Consider the following 11,207-nt stretch of genomic DNA (forward strand, 5'->3'; position numbering starts at 1 on the left):
AATGATTGGAATCGGATCGGGAGCCAAAAAACAAAAGGGTAGAGGGCTACCATATTGCCAAGTTTTGCGGAAACCCGACAGCACAGTTCAACCAGAACTGAAACCCGACAGCTCAGTTCAACCAGAACTGAAACCCGACAGCAGTTAAACCAGAACTGCCATTTTGTGGGGAAGGAGAAGAGAACAATAAGGGACCAAGAGTCCCTTCGGGCTTGGTCCCTAAAGAGACTTGTAACCCAACTGTAGGGAGTACAAACACAGTAAAGAACCTGGGGGTTATCATCTATGATAAGGCAACACTATGAGCAGAAAATGAACCATGTAAATTACAACAAATTGAGGGCACCGCAGGGAGTTGAACCCCATTCTGGTAAACCAGGAGTACCACACCAGTGCCTTAGTTTTATAATTTACAGGTCCAAAAGACTATAAATGATAGCCATGATTATGTCTTTATACAATTGAAACCAGAGACTCCTCCACAAATAACTTAAGGAAAACTCCTCAGACAAACTAAGAAAATGTATTTTTTCGTGCTCATAAAGTGCTGCAAAGTGCTAAAAGTGAAAAGTGCAGCAGAAAACGTTTGGGTCATAGGCCCATCGTCAATGCCTCGCCTACTGATGGCATGAATGACGACGTTTTAGCTGCAAATGGCAGCATAAATAAATCACATCAATACACACCACATACTGTGATGTGAACTGATGCAATGAAGCTTCACTCGCACATTATAAAAGACATTCATCACATCAATCCACATCACATACCTACCCTAACCCTATGTTCATTATGTGATGAGGGATGAAGTAATGAAGCCTTACTCACAAATGTGAAATGATACGAGACATAAACACACATCACATACCGGGCCTGTGTTCATATGTCATGTGGGCTTACTTTATGAAGCTTTACTCACAAATTAGATCTGATAATAGCACCAACAATGGTCTTATGACCTAGATGTTTGCTGCTGCACTTTTCACGTTAAACACTTAGAGCGCTTTATGAACAATATAACATAGATTGTCTTGGTCTCCCAAACAGTTGGTCTTGGTTCTCATGGTGCAAGTATTTTTCTCCAGCCAGTTCCTACATTTATATTTCTGTGAACGTTAACATTATGTAAAAAGTGTTTTCAAAAGAAGTCTTTTGGTTGTCAAGCTTTATCTTTACACTGAATGAGAAAGAGAGAGAAAGTCTGTACAATTTATGCCATTTGTGGACGATTGACATAAATTATACGAGGTGCAAATTATGCAGTTTCTCAAATTATGCAATGGCAGCAGCATTCTTTGCACCCCAGTATGTCAGCAATACTATGAACATTAGAACACAACATACAACAGCAATAAACAAGATTCGTATGGCGTGAATGATGCCGACCGACGTGAATGACAAGCTATCCACAATTCCTGTGAAATAATCACATAAATGCACATCACATACCGGGCCTGTGTTCATATCTGATGTGAACTGATGTGATGACGCTTTACCAGCAAAGGACGCAACGCAAATGACGTGAAACGATACAGTGCCAATCAAATGACACTGTACGCGAGACACGACCCGAATCACGCACCACATACACTAGTGAAGAACTAGTGTGATAGATAGGAAATAAATAACTCTTAAAAAAAATAAAGCAAAATGCGATTAAAAACTCTGAGACCACAAAAACAAATAACTTTATTAAAGCAAAGAATAGAAGAGAGAAAAGATAAGGTCGGGTAGACACCTTGTACGTCCAAAACAGTTACTTTTCTGGACCAAAAAAAAGAGAACCTGTGATCCAATGATATTATTCATTATTAATATAATAATCTGTGTTCCAATGTTATTATTTAGTCACAAGCTCTTGTTGATACTTCACCGGTTTGATATTAAAAAACACAATATTAAATAAAAATCAAAATATTCAATAATGGATGATCTTTACATCATGAGCTTGTAGATCAGCTATTTTTGCTACTTTAGTGTGTGACACTGTACCATGACCATGTAAGGACATTTACACTGTAGCATGACTAAGTAAGGAAATTAATTTACAAAAGAAGGTTGAACTATGGAGATACAAGGTTTCTGCCCGACAGCCAAAGATAATAAACTACGTTCACTTACCTTCAATATCAGCACTAAACAAAACACACACCAACCAAGGTAGCAAATGACACAGCGGCCATCATTTGTTTCCTCTGTTAGTTTGCAGCATAGAATGGTGTAAACAGTGTTAAGGGGGCTACATGCTACCATAATGATACCAGACAAATCACATACCTCCACATCACATTTGTACACAAACACAAAGTCCACTAGTGAAGAACTAGGGCAATAGATAGGCAAGAAATAAATAAGAAATTACTTTAAAAAAAAAAAAAGCGATTAAAAAGACAAATAACTTTATTAAAAGCAAAGAATAGAGGGGAAAAGATGAAAGTGAAAAATACAGACACAATAGAACAGAACATGCATATGTGATGTGGACAGAAGTGACAAAGATTTACCCGTAAATTATGTTAAACGATAAATAAATCACATGCCTCCACGAACATCAAATATGTGTTCTGGTATTACACACAAATGGCATGAAACGATACATGGAGTGAATGACAACCTACGGTATGGTAGCATGTAGCATGTAGCCCACTTAACACAAGCAGCAGTAATCAAAAGCTTCATTACTAACCTTCACTGCTAACAGCACCCAGCAGTGGCAACAACAGCATAGAGTTTGTACCTTCAGTATCCACGTATCCTTGTCAGCTTCACGTTCTGAAATGACAGGGGGAAGAAAATAAAACATTTAGTTGTCGGCCTACAGGATGACACTTTGGAAGTGCTAACAGTCTCTGACAGGGCTGTGTCACCATTATTTTACTTTATTAATATTGTCACACAAATGAGATTAAAGCTGCTATAAGCACTAATGTCAAAATTGTAATGACGTTTTGGTATTCACACAGCCAGCAATGAGTAAAACACTCCCAAAAACGATTTGTCATTGGCTGGAAAAAAATATGGAAGTGGCAGGTCTACCCACACAAGTTTTTAGCTTGTAGATCAGATAATTTGACTATAGTCAGACTGCAGCCATCTTGCCAGCAAGGTGCCAACTAGGTGGAACTTCCCATTGACAGCCCATTCATCCACACAGAAAAGTCACATCTTGTATTAAACAAGGTCAAACTTGCCAACATTGCAGATAGAAATGATAATTCAAGCTTTCCGTACAGCTGCAATGTGTTTGTTTCATAACAATCCACTGTAGAGATGTTATGAGCTACTTCCCGTCAAGAAATTCCTTGCAGATGATTATTTTTAAGCGCTCGTTATTAGTAAAGCAACCACCTACATTATGTGCAAATTCAAAACAGGTGGTACACATGGGCCATTGAGTGATATTCAACGGGCACTAACAAACTCCAGCACTTAGAAAAGAAACACCTGCAAGGAATTTCTTGACAGGAAGTAACTCATAACATGTCTACAGTGGATTCTTATGAAACAAACACTTTGAAAGGATAATTCAAGCTTTCCGTACAATCTGCAGCTGCAATGTTGGCGAGTTTGACGTTGTTTAATACAATCAGGACTGTTCTGTGTGGATGAATGGGCTGTCTATGGGAAGTTGCACCTAGTTGGCAAGATGGCCGCCGTCTGAATAAACTCAATTGGACACTTCACCCCTTTTGCAACCAGATCTTATTTTAATGATGATTTTTTTACTAGATATTTTAGTATTTCAAAGTAGACACTGGGCTCACTTCCTTCCTGGACTAAATGTTGTCTCAGTAAGACAGCCCTCCCCCTATCCACAAGTAGCAGTGCACCAAAGCATTATGGGAATTGTAGTCTGGGAAGGAAGTGTCCATAACATAATGATCACTTTGAAATACTAAAATATCTAAAAACACATATTACGCAAATAAAAACCTCAGTAAAGTATTTGTCTCCCAAAAATCATTAAAATAAGATCTGGTTGCAAAAGGGGTGAAGTGCATTTTTGGCAAAGTATAAATGTAATAATTGCATATAATTAGTCATATCTGCCTCATGCAACTATTTTTTAATGAAGCCTAAAAGCCATAAATAAATTTAAACTTTGTATTCTTGTTTAACAAACACAATTAAAATTGTTAATCAACTGAATTGTTAATCAACCATTTTACTTAACATGTAATGGTGACACAGCCCTATTTTCTACTCCAGCCACATGTAATCCAGGGACGTACCGTGGGGGGCCTGCCGTCGCTCGGGTTGAAGATAGCTGGTATTAATAGAGCCGTGTAGGTTGTATGGCACAATACGTCCCGAGCACCGTACACCTCGTAATCTCAGGAAGAGCGTTCGTTGACACCGTTATACGTTTCAGCTCAGCCGAGTAGACACTCTATTACCAGCTATCTCCTGATGACTGCATCCAAGGTCACCGCATGACACCAAGGTCACATGATTAACCTGTAAGACACATACATATACCAACATTAGACTCTTTTTCCAGATTTTATACATTGTAGAATTCATATAATATTAAGATGTTAAATAAGGATAAAAAAAAATCTACATTATACACAACTTTAGTAAAAAGGCATTGGCATAAAAATGTACTTCAAAATGACCAAAAGTATGCAGGTTGTCCCTTTTGAAATGCTTAAGAAAAAACATTTGAAAATAGCAGATCTACAAGCTCACAATGAGTCTCACCGCAATGCATTGTGAGCTTGTAGATCAGCCACTTTCAAATGGCCAAAATATGGCTGTATGACAATGTAGGTTAGCCGCAATTTGCAACACCATTTTTTTATAGTGGGATGAATCTAGAGTTGCAATACCCTCCATTGATCCAAATTGCATTTCCAATCTGCTTGTAGCAGACATTAAACTCAAACATTGCAGCTGTAGGGAAAGCTTGAATTATCCTCTTTCAATCTGTAAAGTGTTTGTTTCATAAAAATCCCCCATAGACATGTTATGAGAAACTGTCAAGAAATTCTGTGCAGGTGATTCTTTTTCTAAGTGTTGGAGTTTGGAAGCACTTGTCAAAGTCACTGAACAGCCCTGTGTACCACCCGTGTCAAATAGTCACATAATGGAGGCAGCAGCACGACAGGTTAATAAAAACGATGCTTCCAAACTCAAACACTTATACAATATCACAGCATGGAATTTCTTGACAGAAAGTAGCTCATAAACTATGGTGGATTTTTATGAAACAGTGCTTTGCAGATTGAAAGAGGATATTTCAAGCTTTCCCTAAAGCTCAATGTTGGTGAGTGTAACATGGTTTAGTTTAGTACAAGCAGATCGCAAACACAATTTGGATCAATGGGATGTCAATAGAGGGTAGATTCATCCCATTAAAAACAAATTCTAGAATTTTGGCTAAATGTAGGTCATTTTGTAATAATCCAAATCTACAAAGCAACTAGTTAAAAAAATCCAAATGAGTATAAAAGTACAATGTTGTCCACAGAACTTCAGTAAATGTAATGATTTACTTTCCACCACCGTTTAGAACAATGTTTACTTTGTTACTGTTTAGAACAATGTCTACTTTGTTACAGTTTAGAACAATGTTTATTTTGTTACTCTGTTTAGAACAATGTTTACTTTGTTACTCATTTGTTTCCTTCTAAAAAACAACAAACATTGCTCACATTGTTGTCACAATAAACCATCCACAGTCCTACAAACAGGTTTAAATGGAGGATAAAAACAGTCCTACAAACAAAGGTTTAAACAGTAACAATGGTGGCTTAAAAACCACATGGTTCTCAAACAAACTTACCTTGAACCAGTTTAGCCACAAACACTTCCTGCTGTGCTGTGCGCATGTCCATTGCTATTTAAATCTGAAGCCCCGCCCACTGGATCCGGTCTATTCACTACGTCACATGAAAGTCCGTCCGTCATTGGTCCATCAGAGTGAATGGATCATCCACAGCAGCTGTGTGCACACACACACACACACACACACACGCACACACACACAGGCGCGAGTGGTGGAACATGGAGTAGCCTGCACTCTCAAAAACGTTTTATATTAAATTAAATTATCATGAATAAATTATAAACGTTTTATTGATTAAAGAAACCCTGACAGACAGACAGATAGATAGATAGATAGATAGATAGATAGATAGATAGATAGATAGATAGATAGATAGATAGATAGATAGATAGATAGATAGATAGATGCATAGGTTATAATTCACTCTTCGCTAAGTCCCACCCAAGCCCGTTGTTGGCCAATACCACGTTAGCGACGGTTACTAAGGTAGAAAACTGGTCACGCTTGCATGCTGGTCAAATACCTGGCTCTCAAAGTCAGTCAGTTAGCACATAAGCGAACACAACAAAAGCTGATTCTGACAGTTTATGACATCAGGAAAACTTTTCGTCTTTTGATAGATTTATAAAGTAACTATTTTGGTTGGAGATATACAGTGAAGCGGTTCTGGTGTTCCCAACTCTCGTTTGTAAACAAGTCTCCATGCTGTTTGAGCACCCAGCTGCAGTCCCAGACATTTCTCCTAAAGTGTCTCCCTCAAACGCGTCCAAAATTGTGTATGGTGTTTGCGACAAGTGGACGAGATCAAATACATTTGTTTACATCCAACGGCCTGGATGGAAGGCTGAGACCGAGGCTACTTCAGAAGTGTGTGTACAGATTTGGACCAATCAGATCGTTTTGTAGGCAAACCGGAACTTCTTTCCACACTAACTTGTCAGGGTTGCCAGGTCTGCTTATTTCCCGCTACTTTTGGCTTAAGGCTAATAATTAGTGTATGTAATACATTACCAAAACATTAATTATCATAGACATAGGCCTACATAGTATTTATAATGATAAATGCATACAATCTTTTTATTATGATTATATATGGTCATATTATTGTGTTTGTTTTGGCTTGTTTTTCTTGATTTGGCTTTAAGAGTTGGCTTGTTTTTGGAGGTGGGTTGGCTTATTTCTCTCACACAATGTGGCAACACTGAAGTCAAAACAAAAACAGACAAGACAACGTTGACATTTTTTATTAAAAATAAAAGTGAGTGAGTTTTCCTGATGTCATAAACGGTCAGAATCAGCTTAGTGTTCTAAAAGAGTGACTTTGAGAGCTGTTCCCCCGTTACAATGGAAGTCAATGAGAGCCTATTTTTATTTCTAATATGTACTATTAAACTGCACAACGGAGCGAAATAATTCATGGAACGGACTAGTTTGCTCATAACAAGGTAAGAAAACAAACCCTCTTTCTGAGGTCCACACATGCTGTACAGCAAATATATTTATTGACACTGCTTAAACATTTTGACCAGCATTGCAAGCGTGACCAGTTTTCTACCTTAGTAACCGTCGCTAACGTGGTATTGGCCAACAACGGGCTTGGGTGGGACTTAGCGAAGAGCTAATTTGTGGGTCCTTGACTTGACATGAAAACGTTTGTAATCTTCAGACACATGCAGTGTCTGCTGGTGAACACTAGATGGGGGCAAAACGTCACTTTTCCTGTCTGTCCCCCAGGAGGCCAGGACGACTTTAAACAATATGTAGATTCTAGAGCTGGGACTCGATTAAAAAAATTAATCTAATTAATCAGAGGCTTTGTAGTTAATTAATCTCGATTAATCGCATTTTAATCGCATATCAATATTCAACCCGAGAACAGTGAGAAACCTTTTTTTTTAAATGTTTTTTGGTATTCCAGTGAATACAGTAACATTATGAAGTACATCTCAGTGACATCACAAAAATGTACTTCATAATGTTACTGTTTTTTTCAGACCTCCAGTTCTATAGAGCGTCGCAGTCCCGCCCCCTCGAGAGACCCGGAAAAGAAATCGCCGTTCATTATTCTCATAGACATTTCGTAAAGTATTTATTTAAAGACGGTTACGCCGCGGACAAAGCCAACTCGAGTCGTGACAACTCATGACAACACAAACAATATTTTGGACCAAACAAATAATTAGAAAGAAGAAAAACAACAAAAAAAGTGTTGTAACCTGCCGTTTTTTTCTTCTTTCTAATTATTTGTTTGGTCCAAAATATTGTTTGTGTTGTCATGAGTTGTCACGACTCGAGTTGGCTTTGTCCGCGGCGTAACCGTCTTTAAATAAATACTTTACGAAATGTCTATGAGAATAATGAACGGCGATTTCTTTTCCGGGTCTCTCGAGGGGGCGGGACTGCGACGCTCTATAGGCAACACATAATGGGGGGACTTTATTATTTCCAGTGCACACAACTCCATAGAAAAATGTTGAAAATGAGTGGTATTCCCCTTTAAGCAATACAACTTTTTTATCCCAACAGATAAACAAGAGCAGCAAGTGCCTATATAGTGTCTTCAGTGTGTATATGAATACTCAAATGTGCTTTACATAGCGGGGCATGAGAACAACTTTATTATGGGGGTAACATTTCACATGAGGTTGGGGCTGACCCACGCTTGCTACTTCAGTATGTTTCGCATCGAGGACAGCTTGACAGCTTCGTGCTGTGGTGAAATCACCGCGTCTCCGGTGGTCTGTGAGACATGTTAAACTGAAGCAGCTAGCAAGCCTAGCATAGAAGCTAACGTTGCTCATAAATGGATCCTTTCCTTCTGACATTGCACACAGCCATGCCGCTATCCACGCGTCCATCCGATAGCTTTTACATCTAAATGTCCCATCCATGGAGCAAAAGCAATATAAGCGGCTTCTTCATTCGATTCATTTGGGTTTGGGCTTTCTGACGGAGCTGTAGCCTAGTGAACAACTGCTGCTGCTGCTGCTGCTGCTCGCGTGCCGCAGCCTATTCAGTACTACTAGAAACGCACCCAGTGAGAAACGTTCCGCGGTGGAAAAAAAAGGTGCGATTAAATGCGTTAATTTTTTTAACGCGTTAATTTTTCTGTAGTTAATTAATCTCAATTAACGCGTTAAAGTCCCGGCCCTAGTAGATTCACCTGCTCGCTCTCTCTCTCTCTCTCTCTCTCTCTCTCTCTCTCTCTCTCTCTCTCTCTCTCTCTCTCTCTCTCTCTCCCCCCACTGAGCATTTTTGTAGTCTAAATGGCTAAAGAATTGGTCTAAAACTGGGGTAAAAATAGTCTAAAAATGAAAGTTGTTTCAGCAGTCTAGGCTTAGACGTTGAAACAAATCTTATTTATTTATTTTTCTTATTTTGTACAGTGTACACTGTACAGTATGTCGACCATATAGTGACATTGATCAATTCTTGATAAAAAGCTTCTAATATATTATTTAGGCCCCAAAATCTATACATCTCACACTGTTAAGGCACAAGGTGCCGTTTTTTCACTTGAGCACCTGCCCCTCTAAATGTCTATCTCTCTCTCTCTCTCTCCTGCCCCTCTAAATGTCTGTGCACGCCACTGCCTCCTACCCATCTGAACTCTCATGCTCACACCATACACATCACATCACAACATGCATGTTATGGCTTATGGCTTGTGTGGGTGGGTGTGTATATATATGCATATATATCTTCATGCATTTTGTTCCTCTCATACTCCTTATTTATATGTTTCTATATTTATTATATACTACTGTACATACTGTACATTCTGTACATTCATCAACAAGTGCATTTATTCCCATCACTGTATTACTGTATTGCACTCTGGCTAGACACCACTATTCATTTCATTGTCAAAGTATTTGTATACTATGTGCAGTGACAATAAATGTGTGACAGGTCTATCGTTTTCAATTAAAACAAACAAACAACTAAAGTCAATGATGAGCAATACAATAATAAAAGCAGCTTCTGTAGTGATTTGGACAACAAGTCATCTCTGGTTCTGTAGTGATTTGGACAACAAGTCATCTCTGGTTAAACAAGGTTCTGTAGTGATTTGGACAACAAGTCGTCTCTGGTTCTGTAGTGATTTGGACAACAAGTCATCTCTGGTTCTGTAGTGATTTGGACAACAAGTCATCTCTGGTTCTGTAGTGATTTGGACAACAAGTCATCTCTGGTTAAACAAGGTTCTGTAGTGATTTGGACAACAAGTCATCTCTGTAGTCATCTCTGTAGTGATTTGGACAACAAGTCATCTCTGTAGTGATTTGGACAACAAGTCGTCTCTGGTTAAAGCTTGTATTGATATGAGGAGAACAGCAGAGAGATGAAGGAACTTCCATACCATATAAAATACTGCAGATTTGTATAAAATGTTATCCCTGGTAAAATACAGACAGTCACCCTGAGTCAGTGCAAATGGCATTTATTGTCTCCACCAGGCCGAAGGCATGGGGAGAGAGTATGTTTTGTTGTCTCCACCAGGCCGAAGGCATGGGGAGAGAGTATGTTTTGTTGTCTCCACCAGGCCGAAGGCATGGGGAGAGAGTATGTTTTGTTGTCTCCACCAGGCCGAAGGCATGGGGAGAGAGTATGTTTTGTTGTCTCCACCAGGCCGAAGGCATGGGGAGAGAGTATGTTTTGTTGTCTCCACCAGGCCGAAGGCATGGGGAGAGAGTATGTTTTGTTGTCTCCACCAGGCCGAAGGCATGGGGAGAGAGTATGTTTTGCACTCCGTCCGTGTGTGTGTGTGTGCGTCCGTCCAAAATCTATACATCTCACACTGTTAAGGCACAAGGTGCCGTTTTTTCACTTGAGCACCTGCCCCTCTAAATGTCTATCTCTCTCTCTCTCTCTCCTGCCCCTCTAAATGTCTGTGCACGCCACTGCCTCCTACCCATCTGAACTCTCATGCTCACACCATACACATCACATCACAACATGCATGTTATGGCTTATGGCTTGTGTGGGTGGGTGTGTATATATATGCATATATATCTTCATGCATTTTGTTCCTCTCATACTCCTTATTTATATGTTTCTATATTTATTATATACTACTGTACATACTGTACATTCTGTACATTCATCAACAAGTGCATTTATTCCCATCACTGTATTACTGTATTGCACTCTGGCTAGACACCACTATTCATTTCATTGTCAAAGTATTTGTATACTATGTGCAGTGACAATAAATGTGTGACAGGTCTATCGTTTTCAATTAAAACAAACAAACAACTAAAGTCAATGATGAGCAATACAATAATAAAAGCAGCTTCTGTAGTGATTTGGACAACAAGTCATCTCTGGTTCTGTAGTGATTTGGACAACAAGTCATCTCTGGTTAAACAAGGTTCTGTAGTGATTTGGACAACAAGTCGTCTCTGGTTCTGTA

This window comes from Electrona antarctica (genome assembly GCF_951216825.1).
Source record: "Electrona antarctica genome assembly, contig: scaffold_258, whole genome shotgun sequence".
Classification (NCBI taxonomy): Eukaryota; Metazoa; Chordata; class Actinopteri; order Myctophiformes; family Myctophidae; genus Electrona; species Electrona antarctica.